The 22509-nt window shown below is 38.0% G+C and overlaps 1 protein-coding gene across 3 annotated transcripts in view; it reads left to right on the forward strand.

Moving 5' to 3' along the window:
• LOC135212775 (A disintegrin and metalloproteinase with thrombospondin motifs like) overlaps nucleotides 1-22509 on the forward strand; it is a 366084-nt gene that overhangs the window by 275312 nt on the left and 68263 nt on the right. For 2 of the 3 annotated variants that reach the window (XM_064246548.1, XM_064246546.1), the window contains exon 1: nucleotides 14409-14969. The exons of the other annotated variant lie outside the window; for it this stretch is intronic. The gene's annotated coding sequence lies outside the window, so the exon portion shown is untranslated. Of the gene's footprint in view, nucleotides 1-14408; nucleotides 14970-22509 lie in introns of those variants that run through there. 3 annotated transcript variants of the gene reach the window in all.

The raw sequence follows: 22509 nt of genomic DNA on the forward strand, positions 1-22509 counted from the left end.
TCTTTTCAGCAAATACATTTGTGGATACAGGTTGACAAGACGCCTGTTTTACGATTATTTCCTTTAGTTTTCCAGCCTACCCTACATTATTCATTTCGAATGTCCTCTCACACATGATTTGAAGGTTTTCCTCTCTTCCATTCTCCTCCTTTTTATCATTCTAATTCGCTTTCTTCAGGTTACATACAGGTGCTGTAGCTCCTTTCCCCATTTCATGAATGTGGTATAGTTAAGGGCGCTGTGACCGCCTTCATTACTTCTATAAAAAAAAAACTGGCTGAAGTTTTGAACAAGGTCATTTCAGAATGTTGCAAGAATGACCTTGGTCTCTGATGACCGAGAAGTTGCTCAACAACCTTAGCAACTCATTTGGTTAGTCCGAGTTGCTTCCAGTTGTTGTAAATGGGCATTTCTGTTTGCATTCGTAATCTTAATCCCTGACTGCATTGGCTCTGCATCGTTTATATCTAATTGCTCTGGCCTGCTATCCTGTCTGGAGGTCCCCGGAAGAATTATGTCTAAGTGATCGTTCATCTCCCCTACAGTCTACCTGAAAGATTTTTTTTTTCAATCATTAGACCTTGAAATTTAACGACAATGATGATTTATAAAATTCTGCAAATAAAATAAAATTAATGTGCTTTAAATCACAAATAATGGGAAGATGAAGTTTACTGTGGGACAGAGGCCCGTCTCCCGCACACCCAAACTAGAAAATGAATAAATAAATGAATAAAGTTTTCTGAGTTACCGGCGAGACGTGGGGTAACCGATTGCTGGCTTAGAATGTTAATGAATCTCTGTTACCTGAGAATACAGGCGAGGTGGACGGTCCATGTCGAGGTATATTACCGGCACTTGTACCGGAACAGGTGCGGCAAAACAAGCATCACGACACCTGTAGGGAACGCCACTCCTCAACACGAAGACTCGGAGGAAATGGACGATGAGTTACGATATGGATCGAAAAAAATATATCACAATATCTCCGCATTTTTCTGTCTTAGGTGATGGACGCTTGTTCTATAATCAGCAAACATATGAGAGGCTCACTCATATTCAGTTTCACTTTTGAGAAGAACTCGGTACTGGTGGCATTTCTAAAATTTATTTAGGGAAATGGGTACAGAGGAGTCTCAATAAAAACGAGTAAAAATTCTCCGAAGTTCCCTCGGCGCAAACGAGTTTTCTGTACAGCGCATAATGCTGATGAAACTCTCAGCCGTGGCCCATGAAACTTTCAGACACGGCTCGGTGGTGGCCTGTGTTATTGGCAACTATAGCGGTGCCTGACACACATCATGAATGACTTTAAACTTAAATAAAGTAAACACTACTGAGGCTAGAGGGCTGCAGTTTGGTATGTTTGATGATTGGAGAGTGGGTGATCAACATACCAATTTGCAGCCCTCTAGCCTCAGTAGCTTTTAAGATCCGAGGATGGACGGAAAAAGTGCGGACTGACAGACAAATGGCCATCTCAATAGTTTTCTTTTACAGAAAACTAAAAGTTTCTCAGTGTATGATAAACATATCGTCGATGAAATGAAGTCACTTTCTCCTTTTAGGAGATGTCGTCGAAGAGGCAAACCTCAGTAAATGCCGTGCGTAAACGGTAGAGGAGGTCCCCCAAAGAGATATTCGTGTGACATAACCAGTTGCGATGGACTGTAAGTATTCTTAGAAAACTTGATTCACAGACAAACACGAGATCTCCTCAAAGAAAGGAAATGATTCGGGTAAGGCATTTTATTACCTTACTTGGGTTTTTTCCTGCCTATCCTTTTCTAAACATAGGTCTTACATCACGGAAGGATTTATTGCTTTATTCTTCTTTGGCATTGAATAAACTAGGAAATATAAAATACGTTTTTTCCTGCACTTTTAACTATGATTTCAGATGACAAGGATTTGCATTATGTGTGTTACACCGATCTTCAGATCCGTTTAATGATGGCAAATATATGAGTAGCTTGAAATAAAAAGTAAAAGAAAATCCAACTCAGTCTTATCCAAGAAAATGACAAGCCTAAATTTTAGGAAAAAATCTGCTTTTTTTACGCCTACGGGTTGGGTTTTGAACCTCGTCCTCAGCTTGACTTTTTGTTTACGTTAAAAAATCAAATTATAAAGTGGAAGGTTCTTTCAATCTGTATCTCCCATTCATTCTTGAGCCATTAAAGAACCATTTTAAGATTTTGCCCTCGAAGCCCCGCTGAAAAAAATGGTAACCAAGAGCTTCAAATTCCCACCGACGAGAGGCCACAAAAGAAGTATGAAGTGTGAAGTCATTTCATCCGCGTCATTCTCTTTTGTTTATGCGTGCCTTTTTTTATTATAATTTTCGTTGGTTCTTGACATCTTATCACCCGTGTGCAGTTGCTTCGTTTAAAAGTCCTTCTGTGATGATAGAGTTTCCTGGGAGACGAAAGTCCTTCTTCACTGTGAAGCCTTCGGGTGTCAGTTCCTACAAAATAAAGTATCTTAAATACCAGCTTCTTATCTGTCGGTTGCGCGTATCTTCCGAGGAAGAGCATCCATGCTTCTGCCTTGTTCTTTTCTGGCAGTTTCGATTGCTGTTTGGTACTAGGTCTTCCTAATACTGACTTTTGCAAAGGTCTGTCATTTGAAGCTCTGTTACTCTTTTCATTACTAGTACCGAACTTTCACCTGGAAATTGTTTATTTACCTCCTACTTTTCAGTTTTAACTGACGAGTGAGAGAGAGAGAGAGAGAGAGAGAGAGAGAGAGAGAGAGAGAGAGAGCGATAGTATGTATGTATATAATGTCTTAAGATAAACTGAGGAAACGTCAACCAATCAAAGAAACTGATACTTAGACAAGATTATACGTAAACCGCAAATCTCCTCCAAAACCAAGGAATCTACACTCCAAAAAGATTATACTTCTATTTCTTCTCGAATTTCGTCAGTTTTTGCTAGTCACGGGGCTCACCTCCAGTCAAATTTTCGCAAAAATCTACAAATAACAAACACCGAGCGAAAATAATGAGCTCCTTATGGAGGCAATAATCCTCTAATCTGAACTGATGTATACACAATACTATTGGTAAATCTGATAAGAATCTGGATGTTTTACTCTATATTACCCTTAATTTCTGCTCCTTTTTTTTGCGCTCCGTTTGTTAGTTAAAGAGCAAAAAACCTATTGGGTTGAGTTACCTTAATCTCCTGCTCTCTTGGATCTCATTACTCATATTTCTCATAGTTTCGAGCCTCGTTTCCGAATCAAGTTTTGGGCTGAAAGATGCAGCAATTCATTTTATCATTTCTGCTGAGCCCTTTTTTTTAATTTTGCCCTTTTTGGGGGGGCCATGTTCCATTTTACTGAAACTTTTATCATTCAGTGCATTTTAAATCGTTTTCTGAGCATTTTAACAAGCGTAAAATATTTCGGAACCAGTTTGCTGACGTTTTAAATTCTTAAAAGCTAATCTTTGTATTCCTCGAGCGACCTCGTGAAGTCCTTTCTTTGAAACGATTACATTCTTACAATAGACCCTTGGACAGGATCACTGATTAAACCTCATAAGAACAAACTATCCCTTTCCCCAACTTTGTCATTTTCCTTCGTATTTGGAAAGGGGCCATTTAGCTAAATCTGGAAAGACGAACCTTTTCCAGAATTTCCTAGCGCTCAAAACGAGTTCTCGGTCGTGATTTTAGAGTCAGCCTATATCGAGGCACATCTTCATGAGAAGCAGAGGCAAGTATTTTTTCTAATGCTGACGTGCTTCGTCCCTTCGAGCTAAAGAGGGTTCCGAACTTTTCGCCTCTTCGATCGTGCGAAAGAAACGCCCCTGTCTCAAGACTGGAATAAGTACGCGTCTTAATTGTCTCTTCCAAGAATCGCCAAATGCCGTCCTGGCCTGCAGGACAAACAGGGGTTGTTGAATCTCTCTCTCTCTCTCTCTCTCTCTCTCTCTCTCTCTCTCTCTCTCTCTCTCTCTCTGCGGTACGTTATTTCTTTTACTTGAGCGTTATAGAAACATTCTTTTCGTTTGAGTCGCTGGATATTTGCAAGAAAGTTTTGTTGCTACCTTTCAATCCCTTTCTAAATAATCTTGAATGCAAGAAATCTGAGAGAAAATTCGTGTAATGACAGTTAACTTATTCTGAGATTTTCGAACATAATATCAAAACCTGTATCCTCTCTTTCTCTGTCTCTTCGTCACGGCCAACGAGACGTAAATTGTTGTAGACAACTTACAAAATGCGTCTATTTTTCAGGGAAGTCGGACTCTATACCTGTGCGTCTAATTTAGAATGATCGAGAAGGAAGTCATTATTCATAATAACTTTAACAAGAAGCTATTATTTGTATGGCACAACCCGAGGCCGTAAGCATCTCGTTAGTATTCGTGAGTTACTTTGCCTCCGGTACATTCCTCCCAAACCATTATGACTCCGTTTATACAAAGGCAGCAGTGTCAAGCATCAATAATTCCATGGCGTAAGCCTATACAGTATCTTCGACTTACCTTCTTTTAGAGACTTGACCGCACACCTGTCCTCGCTTCGGGTAAAATGACTTAGTATTGATAAGATGGAAGGAGAAAGAAGCAATATTTGCATTTAATTGATATGAGAATACGAAAGTAGTTTTTTGTTGATCACTACTTAAAAACATTACAATATTTGTATTTAATTGATATGGTAGTACAAAAGTAGTTTTTACACAACTTTGTTGATCACTACTTAAAAAAATTATTCTAGGACTTTTGAAAGATATGTCAAATTCATAACACTCTCAAGGCAACTTAACAAATATCGACGTCAGAGTTTCCTTTTCATTAGTATTTCAGCCATGATGTTACCAGACGAACAAAGGGAAATAGAACGAACAAAGATTTCACCATCTCAAAGAAACTTTTACCCTTTGTTAGCTTCATGATTTTTTCAAGTCCGATTATCATTAATGGAGAAAATAAGACAACTAAAATACCATTAAAAAACGAAGACGAAGTTGAAAAGATGAAAAGGGTAACGTCAACAACAACAAAAAAAGCTGGAAGACGATGCTGACAAGGAAGAGAAGAAGAAGAAGAAGAAGAAGAAGAAGAAGAAGAAGAAGAAGAAGATATGAAAATAAGGAAAGGATAAAGCACAACGATTCTTGCAAGCTGATGTACCTGACCATCATGACATTTCCGTTTTCTCATCTATGTCCTTCATGAGTTTTGAATGTGATAAGATACATTTGATATTTGATATATATATCTAATCTACATATATATAATATATATAGTATAGATATATATATATATATATATATATATATAGATATATATATATGTGTCGTGGTGTGGTTTTGTGTGTGGTTTGTGTGTATGTTATATATATGTGGGGTGGTGTTTCTGTGGTATGTGTGTATTTGGTAATATAACTACATACAATCAACACAATATATCTTTTATTCACTATAATATATATATATATATCTATATATATATATAGTTATATATATATATATATATATTTATATATTGTTACGACCCCTAGGAGGCCGTTCTGCAGAATCTTTTAAAGATGTTATTTAGGGATCGTAGGCAGTAGTAATGCAACACAATGAATGGGAATGTGGTAAACAAACATCAAGAAAACTAACATTATAAAACAAAACTTAATACTAAATCAACCTTGTGCAAGTACAAATGAACCCAGTATCCAGAGAGCTATATGGCAATTATATGCCCAGAAGACAGATTAACATGTCTTCAACACAAGGTTTCCCTAAAACTAAAAAGCTAAACCCTAAACCAGTAATATAAATAGAAAACACTGTAATTAGCAAAATAAACAGCTCTAATAGAGCAGGGCCAAAAATGAAATACCACTAGCCTAAAACTAAAGAAAGCTAGAAAGAAGTCATAAGAGTTCAATAAAAGTGAAAACCTTAAAATTACCTACCTAATTAATAAATCTAAATTTACGCACAACCACAAATCAATCATAACAAGGTATACCCATCAAAAATTATAACAATATATCAATATGAGTAAGGATATATATAGATCCTATACGCTGTTAAGGAATAACCAGTTTACTCATTCCTTTGGAGGAGGTTGTCACGAGTCGCTGGGGACCACCAGTCTGCTACATTAAGGGAGCTACTGAACACTAGGTCAGACCGATAAGCAGCAGACGTTTCCCGAAGGAAAATACAAAGGTCGACACCTTACCTAGCGTTAGCCTCCCTACGTAACTCCTCACGAGCCTCGACAGCCCAGACGTGCAGAGCAACACCAAGACCCTCAGTACACCGGGGCACGGCAGAAGCCTCTCCTACAGAGCTGGGATCCAGCGCCAGCCCTGTCTACCCGGGGACTCCTCCGACGGGGGAAAAAGCAAGGGGGGCAGGTCGCAAGTGACACAAGTCCTTGCGAGGCAGAGATATAAGCCGTGATCAGTAAATCCGCCGCAGGTGGCTCTTATACACCGGCGGGTCAAAACGAGGAATATTATGAAGTAAATCCTCCAACAAAAAATATTCCAAGGTGGCTGCTGCACTAGTCCCTTCTGGGATGACGATACGGCCCGAACTGTTCTGAGAAGGCGACATACTTTTCCAGCGCAACACTCGCACCGTCACTCACTCTCCAATGAAAGTAAACAATAACAAAGAAAGCGTTAATAGGGTGGTTTGATAACTATCTACTAGAGAGAAGCAACAGCATCACTATCACAATATTCAAAGTAATGCACAACGAACTATGTACCTTAATACTTAAACATAAAAATAAAGAAAAATATTACACTCAACCAAGGTTGATCTGAAAATAAAAACAATTATTTACACTTACATGACACCTTCCTCCTCCTAAACAAAAAAAAATTTATTCATTGAATAGAATTTTTTTTTTTTAACCAAGAGAAAACCAACAAACTTGAATTAACCCATAAGGTAAATACACTTAGTCAACTGAATCAACAAAACAATTCAAACTCAGGACCTATATATTAAAGTTAAATTATACCTCACACCTGAAAAAGAAGGTATAACAAATTAAGAGTCAAATTCTGTTTCATACCTGGAAACAACCAATCATAGTCCAAAAGAAATTGGGACAGATCAAATTAACAATTAGTAAACATATATATACACAAACTTGAGGAAAATTTCAGAGGCCAGGGCAACAGAGAGGAGGGGTTCTGGCTCCCTACATCCGGGAAGGGAAAGGGTGTCCGGAATGCAGTTATCTGCGCCCTTAATATGTTTAATAATTAGGTTAAACTCCTGCAACTGTAGGGCCCCACGCAAGATTCTTTGATTGGAGCCCTTCATCCGCTTCTATGAATATCAAGGGGTTATGATCAGTCCAGATCTCCACAGGGAATGAAAAGTTTGTGACATAAGGCTTAAAATGGTCAAGTGTCCGAACCAAGGCGAGGGCTTCCTTTTCAATGGTGGAATACTTTCTTTCCGCCGCCAGCAACTTACGACTGTAGTAAGAGACTGGGCGTACAATATCATCCTCACCACGTTGAAAAAGAACTCCGCCCATCCCAACATCACTGGCATCTACAGCAATAATAAAAGGCTTCTGAAAATTAGGCGAAATCAATATAGGATTGGACACCAACAACATTTTCAACCTCAGAAAGGATTCTTCACCATTCAGAGACAAGGCAAACCTTTGTCCTTTCTTCAGTAAACCAGTAAGAGGCTGTGCAATGTCAGAGAAGTTGCGAACAAACCTACGGTAGTAACCCATCATACCCAATACTCTACGCACTTCTCTAACATTACACGGTCTCTTCAAAGCAATAATGGCTTCAAGATTAGCTTGTTTCGGGCTACTTGACCCAAGCCAATCTCATGGACCTAAATAACAAACACCTTAGCCTTGCCAAATTCACATTTCCCGAGATTCACCACTAGGCCTGCAGCTCGCAATGCCTCAAACACCTTCCTTAACCTAACCACATGGGTTCGCCAATCATTGCTATGAACCACAAGGTCATCAATATAAATCTCAGTACCATCCAGCCCACAAATAACCCTGTTCATTAAACGGCTGAAGGTACAGGCAGCATTTTTCAACCCGAAAGCATAACTTTACACTCATAAAGTCCAAATGGTGTTACAAAAGCAGATATTTCACGAGCTCGATCAGTTAGGGGAACCTGCCAATAACCCTTTAATAAATCTAATTTAGTAATAAATTTTGAAGGTCCTATCTGATCGAGACAATCCTCAATACGAGGAAGTGGAAAAGAGTCATCTTTTGTACTGGCATTTACCCTCCTATAATCCACACACATCCGGAACTTACCGTCAGGTTTTTTCACTAGGACTATAGGGGAACTCCAAGGACTGACCGAAGGTTGGACGAGATCATGCTCCAGCATGTATTTAATTTCCTCTTCGACTATTGCACGTTTTTTCAGGGTTCAATCGATATGGACTCTGCTTAACTGGCAAAGCACTGCCACATCAACATCATGCTGGAGTAAGCTCGTCCGCCCCGGAGAGTCCTGAAATAAGTCGGGAAAGGATATTATTAATTTCATTATTTCATCTCTCTGAGATGCCTCCAGATGCTCTAACCCAGTTCTTAAAATTTCCAAATTCTGAAGGTTTTTTACCAAGAGCATCTGAGGACACCTGATCCAATAAGTCATCTTCAATGTCACTAACATATTCTACAACACTAGTAACCAGTTCTATAGACTATAGACAAGGGGTCGGGTCTACTAGTTACATATGATTTCAACCGATTTATATGAAAAATACGGCACTTCCTCTGAGTACCAGGAGCTTCAATTTCATAATTGACATCCGATAACTTTCTTAAGACCTTCCAGGGCCCCTTAAACCTAGGCTCAAGGAAGGTATCGGAGTCTGTACTCAAGACTAATACCAATTCTCCTGGTTCAAAGGAACGTACCTTACTCTTTCTATCAAATTTCAATTTCATTTTACATTGTGAAGAGTACAAACTCTCTTGGGCAAACTTCCAAGCTACGGATAAATTTTGTTTTAATTCATCCACCACCTCTCCCACACTCTTCTCCCCCTTTTGACCGGTTTCCAATAATTCATGGAAAATTTCCAAAGGACCCCGGATCTTGTGTCCAAAAACCAAGTCAAACGGAGCGACGCCCGTGGAAGAGTTGGGATGATTTCAGATGGCAAATAGAGCAAAGGGAAGCCCCTTATCCCAATCCTCTCCCTGCTCAAAACAATATTTCTTTAATATTGACTTAAGAGTCTGGTGGAACCTTTCTACCACACCCTGGCTCTCTGGATGATAAGGCACACTAGTAATGTGCTGAATGGCCAGTTCAGCACACTTACCTTTAAATACCTTACTTGTAAAATTCGTTCCACAGTCGGATTGAAGTTTTACAAGGAAGCCCAAATCTAGAAAAGAATTCCACCAGCTTGTCAAATACGGCTTTGGAAGTTACCTTACGCATAGGAAAAGCCTCTGGATATCGAGAAGCTCGGTCCATCACTGTTAACAAATAGGTAAACCCAGACTTTGTTCTTGGCAAAGGCCCCACTACATCTATCACCTAACTCTGAAAAGGGTTGCGCCCCAATAGCAGGAATAGGTTTATGTAAGGGAGCTTTTAGGAACAGGTTGGTTGGGCTTACCCATTACTTGACAAATATTTCACATGCCCATCACAAACTTTTTAACCGAAGACTTTATTCCTGGCCACCAAAATATTTTAATCAAATTATGAAAAGTTTTACCTATACCAAAGTGACCAGCGAAAGAGTCTTCATGAGCCAAGCTCAACACTGCATCTCTAAATTTAGAGGGCACCACAATCTGCTCAATTCGGGGGGGGGGACGGTCGTATTTAATTGATGGGTTGCAGGCCTACTAACTCTATACAAAAGCCCCTTAATAACACAAAACCTGGGCTTTGTTAGGTCGCCAGTATCACCCAACTCAAAATTAAATTCATCCTTCTGGGCCTGGATGAAAGTTATTCTGTCACAATGAGGTTTCAAAACTTTGAAAATTCCAATACTACTGCTACTATCTACTAGCCCGGGCCTTTCTACATCTACATCTAAACTACTAAGATTAAAATCAGATTCATCATCAGTAGCAGCTGCAATTTTTGCAGCAGCCCGAGTAGTAACTGCCACTGGGCAAGCAGTGATCGAAACTATTGGGAAAACTTCTTGACCCTTCTCATTATTACCTAGATCGTTACCTAGGATACCGTCAATCCTAGGCACCGGCAGACTCTCTACCACGGCTAATTCAACAAATTTATGGTAGCCCGGGAAAGCTACTTCCACCTGTATTAAAGGGGCAGATACTAAGGTGTCTGGAAACCCACCCAGGACTACATATTCACCTGAAAAAGGAACAAAATTCTTTATTGAATCTGCTAATACCAGGGATCTAGCTGACCCAGTATCTCTCAAAAATTTCACATCCAGATAACCTGAAGGGGTCTTTATTTTACCTTCCCACACATACTTATTGAAAAGTCACAAATTGGGATTTGAGCAATCAACAGGGTAGTTAGCCCCCCGCTCAGAGACTTTTTTGTCACTTACTGGATTATTGTTGGGTGGAACCTCATTCACCTTACCAATCAAAGATACAGGAGCCCTATTATTGTCATTTCTATTCCTAAGTAAATATCTCCTCCTGGCATTACATTGTGCCTGCCTGTGCCCTGGTTTATTGCACCAATAACAATTACCGCGGAGAGGGTTAACTTTGGCCGAGACTGTCTGATCACTATTGGAAAAGACTCTAGTTAGCGCTCCACTAGAGACTTTCCCAGGTACATTACCCTCTCTCTTATATACCTCACCATTACTAACCTTTCTATTAAAATTATTTGGTCTAGAGGACTGAGAGGTGGTGGAAATTGGACAACCCGAAATTGCCTGATCCAGCCCTATGGGTTAGTACAAATTCATCGGAAACCTGGGCCGCTTTGGCAAGATTCACTACCTTCACCTCCTCCAAATGCATTTTTAATTCCCTACCACAAACCTTCTTGAACTCTTCAAGTAACATTAGCTCTCAAGGAGGAGAAAGAGACAACCTGACGACTCTTAAGCCAATCGTCAAATTGCTCCTCCTTGAGACGAGCATATTCAACAAAAGTCATAGTTGGTGGTTTGTTTACGGTTCTGAATTTGAGACGATAGGCCTCAGGGACTAAGTCATAGGCCCTGAGAACTAAAGCCTTAACCTTAGCATAGTCTCTAGCCATTCCCTCTTCTAAAGCATTATACACCCTAATGGCTTTGCCCACTAACCTGCACTGAATAAGCACCGTCCACATTTCAGTAGGCCAAGCCAACCGGGATGCAACCCTCTCAAAAGCTTTTAAAAATTCAGGCACATTGCTTTCGTCAAAGATGGGCACTAATTTTAGAGCAGCCCCAATTATTAAAGCTATCTTGGTGAAAATACTAGGGGTACTAATCTGGTTGGACCCACCTGGATCCTAGCCAAGGTCAATTTTACCTTAGCCATCTCCAACTCATGCTTCCTGGCTCGTTCATTTCCTCATGTTCCAGTTTCAACAACTCAATACGTTTACATATTAATTTATATTCTCCCTCCTCCTGGCTCATGCCTGAATGAGATGGCTCAACCTTATTCACCACTGTATCACTAGCAAGAAAGGGGTTAGTAGATTGTTTGGCTCAACAGGAAAATTAGCTGGGCCCTTATAGATAAGCTGTACAGGAGGGGGGTCCTCAAACAGGGACAAACCTGGATTTATACTAACTTCTACTTCAGAAGCACTATCCGTGTCCAAATCACTTTCCAATACTGGAACTAAATCTTCCCCTTCAGACAAAACCTAAGGCTAACCTTTGCCTCCACTAGTTCCAACAAATGAGCCCTTGTATCCGTGGACTTAAAAGTAACACCTAACCACCGGGCACACTGCATTAGATAATTTTTATTAAGGATGTGCAAATACTTAATGCAATCCGCTGATCCCACAAAAATTCACCAGGATTGAAAGCAATGTCTCCATGACTATGGACAAAATAAGGAGGGGAGGAAAATATTAAATATATATATGACAAAACTAAATAATACTATTAAATTAACCTAGTGCTGCCCCACAAACACAAAACACTGCTCTGCACCTGCGTTACGATCCTGTCACGGTCGCCAATCTGTTACGACCCCCTAGGAGGGCGTTCTGCAGAATCTTTTAAAGATGTTATTTAGGGATCGTAGGCAGTAGTAATGCAACACAATGAATGGGAATGTGGTAAAACAAACACCAAGAAAACTAACAATATTTATTATAAAACAAAACTTAGTACTAAATCACCTTGTTGCAAGTACAAATGAACCCAGTATCCAGAGAGCTATATGGCAATTATACCGCCCAGAAGACAGATTAACATGTCTTCAACACAAGGTTTCCCTAAAACTAAAAGCTAAACCCTAAAACCAGTAATAAATAGAAAACACTGTAATTAGCAATAAACAGCTCTAATAATAGAGCGGGCCCAAAATGAATACACTAGCCTAAAACTAAAGAAAGCTAGAAGAAGTCATAAGAGTTCAATAAAAGTGAAAACCTTAAAATTACCTACCTAATTAATAAATCTAAATTTACGCACACCACAAATCAATCATAACAAGGTATACCATCAAAAATTATAACAATATATCAATATGAGTAAGGATATATATAGATCCTATACGCTTATGTTAAGGAATAACCAGTTTACTCATTCCTTTGGAGGAGGTGTCCACGGAGTCGCTGGGGACCACCAGTCTGCTACATTAAGGGAGCTACTGGAACACTAGGTCAGACGATAAGCAGCAGACGTTTCCCGAAGGAAAATACAAAGGTCGACACCTTACCTAGCATTAGCCTCCCTACGTAACTCCTCACGAGCCTCGACAGCCCAGAACGTGGCAGAGCAACACCAAGAGCCCTCAGCTACACCGGGCACGGCAGAAGCCTCTCCTACAGAGCTGGGTATCCAGCGCCAGCCCTGTACCCTACTCCCGGGGACTCCCTACCACGGGGGAAAAAGCAAGGGGGGCAGGTCGCAAGTGACACAAGTCCTTGCGAGGCAGAGATATAAGCCGTGATCAGTAAATCCGCCGCAGGTGGCTCTTCATACACCGGCGGGTCAAAACGAGGAATATTATGAAGTAAATCCTCCAACAAAAAATATTCCAAGGTGGCTGCTGCACTAGTCCTTCTGGGATGACGATACGGCCCGAACTGTTCTGAGAAGGCGACATACTTTTCCAGCGCAACACTCGCACCGTCACTCACTCTCCAATGAAAGTAAACAATAACAAAGCGTTAATAGGGTGGTTTGATAACTATCTACTAGAGGAAGAAGCAACAGCATCACTATCACAATATTCAAAGTAATGCACAACGAACTATGTACCTTAATACTTAAACATAAAAATAAAGAAAATATTTACACTCGACCAAGAAGGTTGATCTGAAAATAAAAACAATTATTTACACTTACATGACAATATATATATATATATATATATATATATATATATATATATATATATATATATATATATATATTATATACAATCACGCACACACATATATATACATACACACACACACACACACACACGTATATATCTAATATATATATATATAGATATATATATTAGATATTATATATATATATATATGTGTGATGTGTGTGTGTGTGTGTGTGTGTGTGTGTGTGAGTTGTTTATAGATCCCTAGATGAAAGTTTACCATCCCTAATATAAAAAATACAAACAAAAGAGTCACTGTCAACAGTATACGCAATATTATATATATATATATGATATATATCCATATATATATTATCATATATATATTTATATATATATTTGATATGTATATATATATGTGTGTGTATGTATATGTATGCAGATATATCTCTCTCTCTCTCTCTCTCGTCTCTCCCTATATTAATATATATATACTATATATATATATATTATATAATATATATATATATATTTCCTGGCGTGATTCTGACTGTGGTTAAATGTGTCTTATTTTGTTTTCTTTTTATGTTTATTTGAGTAGATATAGTTTCATCTAGCCACAGAGGAAATTTTAGCTGCTGCAATAAAGAGCATCTCTGTAATCCATTTGAAGGCGAGAGCCAAAGCGGGCAATGAAAGTGAATGTGCTGGTGCTATCCCCTTAGCATTTTGATCGCCAGAGTTGGAAACGAAGGACCTGCAACTAAGGAAGGACAGGGCGGTGGATAGGGGGAGGAGGCCCTGTTGAACACAGGACGGGCCAAAGGCTCGGAGGATCGGCCTGGGGATCCGTCCTTAGGACAGGCAACCAACCCCTCCCCAGGACCTGTCGAGACCCTGCCTACCCACCACCTTTATAACTGTCCGTGTGCTAGTGAGAAGAGTTCAGTCCGTCCCCTTGGCTCCCTCACGCAAGACACGCGCGCGCCAAGCGCCCATCCACCAAACAGAGTACAGGGTCGCTCAGCTCAAGGGACAGCCAACGCAAGCCTGACGGAGTGCCCCTGCGCGTAGTCGCCCGTGAAAAAACTCTGATTTGTTCGTCGTTGCAAGAGATCGCAATCGCCAAAACGTTTACTGTATCAACAGCCAATAGAATCATAACAGGGAATATTTTCACCAACGCCGTGTTTCGCTCCAAAGTGGTTTTTCTAAACACTTTCAATACTTCCGTGTAACGCCAGAGGACGGACCAATAGATAGATAGTGGCTATTGTTAGTGGGAGTGGCTCTTGTGCATATCTGTGATTTTAATCTTTCGATCTGTGCTTGCTACTACGGTTTTTCTCGGCTACTTGCGGTAGACTTGCTTGCGATAGGCCTAGTTAGCCAAAGAAGTTCGGTTCAGAGAAATTTCGCCTGACAAGAAAAGGAGGGTTTCGTTTGCTGCGCCGAAGTCGTATTCGTTCTGATTAACTCTTGGATCTATCCGCTTGAAATCAACTCTGTTTAGGTGAGATATGAAATATTATCATTATAACTGCTTGCATGTCCTTATGAGTGCGTACGTGTACATATGTTTTTGTGTATGTATATATAATATATATGTGTGTGTGTGTATATACGTATATGTGTGTGTACATATAACCACCTATATAAATATATATCTATATATATAATATATATATTATATATATATATTATATATATATGGGTGAGTGAGTGCCAGACACATGATGTTTAGTTCGTAAAGCTATATACATTAGATGCTCTCACGATAAATCTATTAATCTCTCAATTATTTCATTTATCCATTTAGTATTTCTTTCAGTTTTCCATGTGTTGTTGTTGCATATTTTTAATGTTAATATATGAAATCAAACTCTGTAAAATTTTATATATATATAATAATATGTTATAATAATTATTCTATATATATATATATATATATATATATATATATATATATATATTTATATATATATTATATTATATATATGTATGTAATGTATGTATGTATAACTGAATCACGAAAGTTTGGAACGTTATAAATCCATAAATAAAGTATAAGCCACAAAGGAAAAAATAAACAACGGAGTTTCTGCAAGATTTTTCGACTTAACGCCCTTCATGGCTTATACTATTTATATATATATATATATATATATATATATATATATATATATATATATATATATATATATATATATATATATAGTGGATCGGTCCTTGTCTAGCGTTGAAATATCTGTTTACCTCTGGTACCTTAATTAGTAATTTTAGCAATAAGTAACTCGAAATCTGGAATTTTGTCCTACATGTATTTATAGATACATTGAATTCTCTGCAACCAGACCGCAGAATGGTGTTAATTTAAGAGTGCTCCTGCCCTTGAACTTACAATGGGAAGTTCCGATCGGCTGAGCCGTGTATCGCACACTACTTTCAGAAAGCAATAAGCAAATTCCTCAGACGGCAGAGAAAATTAGAACTGTCTTGTGGATCGACCTAAAAGGAAAATAGTGGATCGGTCTTTTTGTAGGGTTGAAGTCTCTCAGCTTATCTCTGGTACCTACACTGGTGTTTCTAGCAATAACAAACTAACTTCAATTCTGGTATTTTGTACTATATATATTAATAATGTATATATATACATATCTATTACTTAGGCATATATACAGACATATATATATGTGCGTATATGTATATGTATGTATGTATGTATGCCTATGTATGTATGTATGTATGCCTATGTACTGTGTATATATGCATATATACATATACATTATTTATATACGTATGTACTACAAAATACCAGATTTGAAGTTAGTTTTTATTAATAAAGACACCAGTGTAGGTACCAGAGATAAGCTGAGAGACTTCAACTCTAGACAAAGACCGATCCACTATTTTCCTTTGAGATAGATTCACAAGACCGTTCATTTTCTCTGCCGTCTGAGTAATTTGTTTATTGCTTTCTCCGAAAGTAGTGTGCGATACACGGCTCAGCCGATCGGAACTTCCCATTGTAAGTTCAAGGGCAAGAACACTCTTAAATTAGCACCATTCTGCGGTCTAGTTGCAGAGAATTCAATGTCACGGAACGCGTCATTTATGCGTAGTTAAGGCCAGAACGGTTGAGAGAAAAAAATCAGACGTAGATCCCCATGTTTTGACTGCATAGTATTCATTATGGTCTCTAAACGGAAGCAATTTTTCTGTATCACTCTATGCCACTTGAAACATATTTTCTTGTATGCATTCTTTTCCTTTCTATTTAATGATGGTTTTATTTTTTCAGTCTTTCACTACTTTTTATCATTTTCAAAAATAATCAAAAAGATTCTTTGTCACAGAATTGCCTAAAGATGAAATAAGAAATACAAGTACAGCATAATTACTTATTTAATAAGCAGGTGGTTATGTAATAACTTGTCATAATTACATCTAGAGCTATCTAATTAGCATATAATTCCGTAATGAGACATTGAACCATACTGTTTGTGGCATGAACTAAAATTCTTCTTCGCTGTATGACAATGCAAGCCATCATATAAACACGGAAAGACAATATTGCTTTCGGACCTTGAAATCGTTTGTACACAACTATTTTCAGCTCAAATTTAAAACATATTTAATGTTTACCAGAGGTTGTGAACCTCAAGGTTATCTGGTGTTTGTACTTATGTATTGTCTTTTGATTCAAGTTGAATACACAGACGACGGCACATTTCCAATTTGAACAAAAAGTAAAAAACAAAACGAGAAAGAACTAGTGTTTTATTGCTGCAAATTTTCAACACTGTTTTTTTATTATATAACTGTGTGGGATGTGGATGGGGACAGTATTCGCAGGCGAGATTTCTCTCATCATTTGATTTAAACAGATTTTTTCGAAAACGTCGTAGATTTTGAAATTTTAATCATTTTATTTACGTTTCCTAGCTAATTTTTCCCTCCCAATTTCATTCATTGGACATAATATATATTATATATATATATATATATATATATATATATATATATATATATATATATGTGTGTGTTTGTGTGTGTGTGTGTGTGTGTGTTTGAGTGTGTGTGTATGTGTGTGTATGTTGGGTGTCTGTGTGTGTATTTGTATGTATATATATATTTGTATATATATAATATATTATATATATATATATAATTATACAGTTTCCCTGAAGTTATTGTTGATAATCAATAATGTCATTTTAAAAGAAATATATGACTCCAATGTCTGCTGAGATGATGATGTAAAACATTTTAACATTATGCAGAAGTGCGGAATTTTTCTCTAATGCTTATGAGCACGTACGTTGGAGAACTTCACCAGTAGAATATTGAACATCATCCATTCCCCAGTGTCGTCAGACCAACTTCATTGGGAAAACATGATTTATCGTTAAGCAAATTATTATAAACGCTTTGCTGTAACTGATTTTGGCACTCTTGGACATCCTTAACTTCTTGTTCAATTAAATGTTCTTTTATCAGTTTCGACTCAGACTGTACTCTTTGGACACCTCCACACCTCCAATTCAACATAAAAGCCACCTTAGAGCCCCAATGAAGAATTAAAGCTTACAATACATCCCAACAGTATTGTGTCAACAGATTACTAACAGCGATGTCACCCACTTGTGTTCGTATTTGTCAGGGAAGGGAAAACTGAAGTTATAACGGGTTGTAAACTTTGGTATTAAAGACTATTTGCTCTTCTTGCGCCAACACCTGCCGGCACTTTTTATACATTTTCGCATTCGTCCGAAGCAAAGGTTAGAGACTAATGTAATATACGCTCGTTTCATCGACTTTGGTTCATTCACGCATGAGTGACGTCGATTAGTGTGTCTTTTTTTAATATGTGACGGATAAGACTATACAAATAATAATGACAGTCTGTGGCCTTGTAATAATCCAAGGACTTCTAAAAATTACTGCTTGTGTACTGGAGCATAGCTGTATAGGAAATACTTAAAGGTTATGTGTACATGCCTGAGTTCATATGTGCGTGAATAGACACTTAACTTGTAATATATGACAACTCATACACACACGTATATACATATGTGTGTGTTTGTATATGTATATATTTGTGTGTCATATATATTATATATGTATATATATAGAGGAATAGATAGATAGATAGATAAGCGAATACCACAGGAAAATGACAGGCAGAACTGCCTACCATTTTCCTGAGGTATTCGCTTATTTACTGAAGTCACGTGTATCTACAGTGATTTTAAAATATATTTATATGCGTATGTATATATACGTATATATATATATATATATATATATATATATATATATATATATATATATATATATGCGAGTGTTGTTGTGTGTGCTTTGTATACATTAAATGATTACGCGTACGTGTATAGAATTATTACAATATATAATTACATGTTTCCATATATTTATTATATATATATATATATATATATATATATATATATATATATATATATACATATATATATATAATATAGAGAGAGAGAGAGAGAGAGAGAGAGAGAGAGAGAGAGACCCACGTGTTACCCTCAAATGTATACACATAACTACACGTGGGGAAAGAAAGATTAGGAACACGCAACGTTTAAGAAACAAACAATGGGAGTCCTTTGTTATTCTTTGTCAAGAGAATGCGTGGAGCGATGAATCAGAACCCTAAACACAGGTTGTGTGATATTTTTTACGTACTACTCACCAGCTCCTGTCAAATGACTTGCGTTCGCCAGATTTCTTGGTCACTTCCAGACATATCATCAGCCTGCTTTAAATCATTAATGTGGACTCTCTCTCTCTCTCTCTCTCTCTCTCTCTCTCTCTCTCTCTCTCTCTCTCTCTCTCTTAACTAGTATAAGAAACCCGTCACCTTAGTTACCACAATATCAAGTACGTTCTGAGTGATCCTGCCCAGTATTTTTCTGCTCACTAGTACCTTGAACTTATTCTAAATACTTGCAGTAGGTGTCTTTTACGAAAGGTTAAATATGAAGCGAAGCAGAGTCTATTCTTTTCTGCATTTGTTTTTCTCAAAGAAACGAAGCATACTTATACCTTGTCCTAATCAGATGTCAAAGATGCTAAAATCATAGTGAACAATAATTCCCCTGTATTTTTTTCTTTTCAACTATACAGAGTACTAGCTTTCCCAGATAGTACAGATAGGGTATTTGAATTCTTCAGAATCCCTGTAGTATCGTGAATCCTGATAAAGTGACAACTTCATTCCACCTAAAGACTGGTTTTACTCGAAGTTTCTCAGAAATAGTAAGAATATAGCGTAGCCATCCGTTAATAAATGACGCTTTGAAATGTTAAAAAAGGAGAGGAGGTGTCTGCTTCAAGAGGATCATAACAGGGGAGTGGCTCTTGTGTTTGCACGAGATGGAGAGGCAGGAATAGCAGTAGTAGGCTTTGAAGAGAAGGATCGACTTGTATTTGGCTGTATCATGGCTTAGGGCGGAACAGGTATGCTCGGCTTAGGCCTATTCCTAGGCCGCCTCCTGTCCTCTACTGCCAATATTTACTTAAACATTTTTCTTGCTGGTAAAGTCTCTCTCTCTCTCTCTCTCTCTCTCTCTCTCCTCTCTCTCTCTCTCTGCGTTATGTGTGTTACATTCGATTATGGGTATCGTTCGACGAATGAATACAAAATTTTCCGAATATCTATAACAATCTAGGAGAGTTGACGAGGATTTGCTTATACAAATAAAGGAAAAGTCGATGATGGTAAAACTATAAAAAAGAAAAAAAGTGCCCTGGCACTCTCGAACAAAAATTCGGAGGAGCAGTTTTAGGCCTCGTCTGTCGGACTAGAAGAAAATCGTGCCAAGAGCCCTCCTTCCTCATTAACAAGTTGGAGGCATTAGCCCAAGGGGCTCCACAGACTCTGTGCCCCTGCCCTACCCCTCCTGTGGGTCCCCGGGGATCTTCCTCAGACATACATCTGGAAGAACACCGGCAAATCTTTGAAGGAACTCGGTTTTCTAGAGTAGGCTTCGAGAGCAAAGCTTCTCCGTCGTTGGGAGATGAGAAACAGCGATAAAGAATTAGCTGGTTTTCAGCCAGTGCTGTTATCGAGAAGGCCATTTAGCTCTGTGTGTGCGTGCGTGTGTGTTTGTGTGTGTGTGTGTGGTTATGTGTCAACTGGTTCACTGCTGAATGGCTTTATATTTGAATGAAATTCAGTCTCTCTCTCTCTCTCTCTCTCTCTTCATCTCTCTCTCCCTATAATAATCTTAATAACACATAATATATATACTCTCATTATATATATATAATCTATATATATGTGTGTGTGTGTGTGTGTGTGTGTATGTGTGCGTGTGTATGTGTAACTCTAAGGTACTTTATATTTCACTTGTCTCAGCACAAGCAAGGTAACAAAGTTACTTTTGAATATTATTTGAGATTTATTTTATCTTACATATACTGTATTTATATATACATATATATATGCATATCTGTGTGTGTTTGTGTACACTTTGTAAGAGCGACCAAAAAGGTTCCGAATACCTCACATTCCTTTTTTTTATTTGCATATGTCATTTTAGAGCATTTTTTTAGCCATATTTACTTTGTGATGTAAGAAACAAAAGTCACCCCTTTCATTCATTCACTCACATAAAGAAAACGGAGTTTCTTCTTCCTAATTCTATTGTTATTTTTCTCTTGTGGTTTGGCAAATGCAATTACTTATTTTCATCTGAGTAGTGAACAGCTCGGTATATACCTCTAAGCGATGAAAATTACGAAATTGTAAAACCGTGAATATCTGCTTTCACGAGAAAAGTTTTGTGAAGTCTTAATTCTTGAAATGTTTATTTTTGAAGGTAGAAAAATAGAGAAGTTAGTCGATCACGTAGCTTAATTACTTCGTAACGTTGCATATATGCGTGTTTCTTATAACAGTTTCGGTAAATTATCTTGTCCATTTTTTGGGAAATCGGCTCATTACTCTGCTTCGTGTATATCAGCGTCTAGAGAGCGCACTCTCTCCCCTTCGCCTCGTCTGTTCTTCTCTCATTCCCTTGAAGTGTTGTGCCTATTCTTGTTGATTTCACTTGTCATTCCGTCAAGATTCGAGACGGTAGAAGAGGGTTGTGCTGTAACCGTAGAATTTCCACCCTCCTGAATGTCAGTTTCTTCAGACGAGCGGATTATTGTCAACATACTTTTTGTATGCCGTGATTTTACTCATCTTGTTTCATTTCTAAGATTTTTCATCTAATCCAGTGAGAAGTAATGGTAACAGAAATATGTTAGAATGGCATGATAACCTCAGGGTCACTTACAGCATTTACCAATAATTCCTGAATATAAGTTGAGGAATCTGTTTACAGATCTTTGGCCTTCATTTTTATTGTCTAATATAGGAGCTCTTAGCTGTTGACAGGTATGAGCAATACTGAAGGACTAGAAAAGGATGATCAACCAGTCTTTCCACTCATCAGTGACTGGGTTTTGATTTTTACAACAAAATGCCAGTCTTTTTTTGCAGTAACGAACAGTGGCCTTGTTTTGGTTACCGACCCCGCCCCCCAATAAAAAAAAACAAAATAAAAAGTCTTTGACAATATGGCACTCAATGGGTTCTTCTGACAGCGACGACAATAGTCGAATTCACTAAACAACAGCCTTTCAGTTTTTTCAGGCAACGTGATCTGAGAACTCTTCGCCATTGAAAAATCACTCGGCTGAATTCCTTTGCTTATTAGAAACTTAAAAGCAATAAGAGATGCCCTTCTTGCTTCTCCTCTGGCATATTCTGAGTAAATTTGAGACAATCTCTATCAGTTTTCTTTGAGATTTTGCTGAAATTGTAGGAAAGTGGAACCTTCTTCCTCATCCAGTTATTTCAACCACCTGGGTTGTAGCTTTGATAAAGCGGGTACAATTAACCAAAATTCCCCTTCGTTTTACATTTATGAAAATATATTATATCCGAGGTAGAGCGAACCGTATATTAAAGGACATTTGTAGCTTAATACTTATATATGAATAAAGGTATTATGGAACAAGGCTGTTGCTGC

Source organism: Macrobrachium nipponense, chromosome 41 (assembly GCF_015104395.2).
Source record: "Macrobrachium nipponense isolate FS-2020 chromosome 41, ASM1510439v2, whole genome shotgun sequence".
NCBI classification, from domain to species: Eukaryota; Metazoa; Arthropoda; class Malacostraca; order Decapoda; family Palaemonidae; genus Macrobrachium; species Macrobrachium nipponense.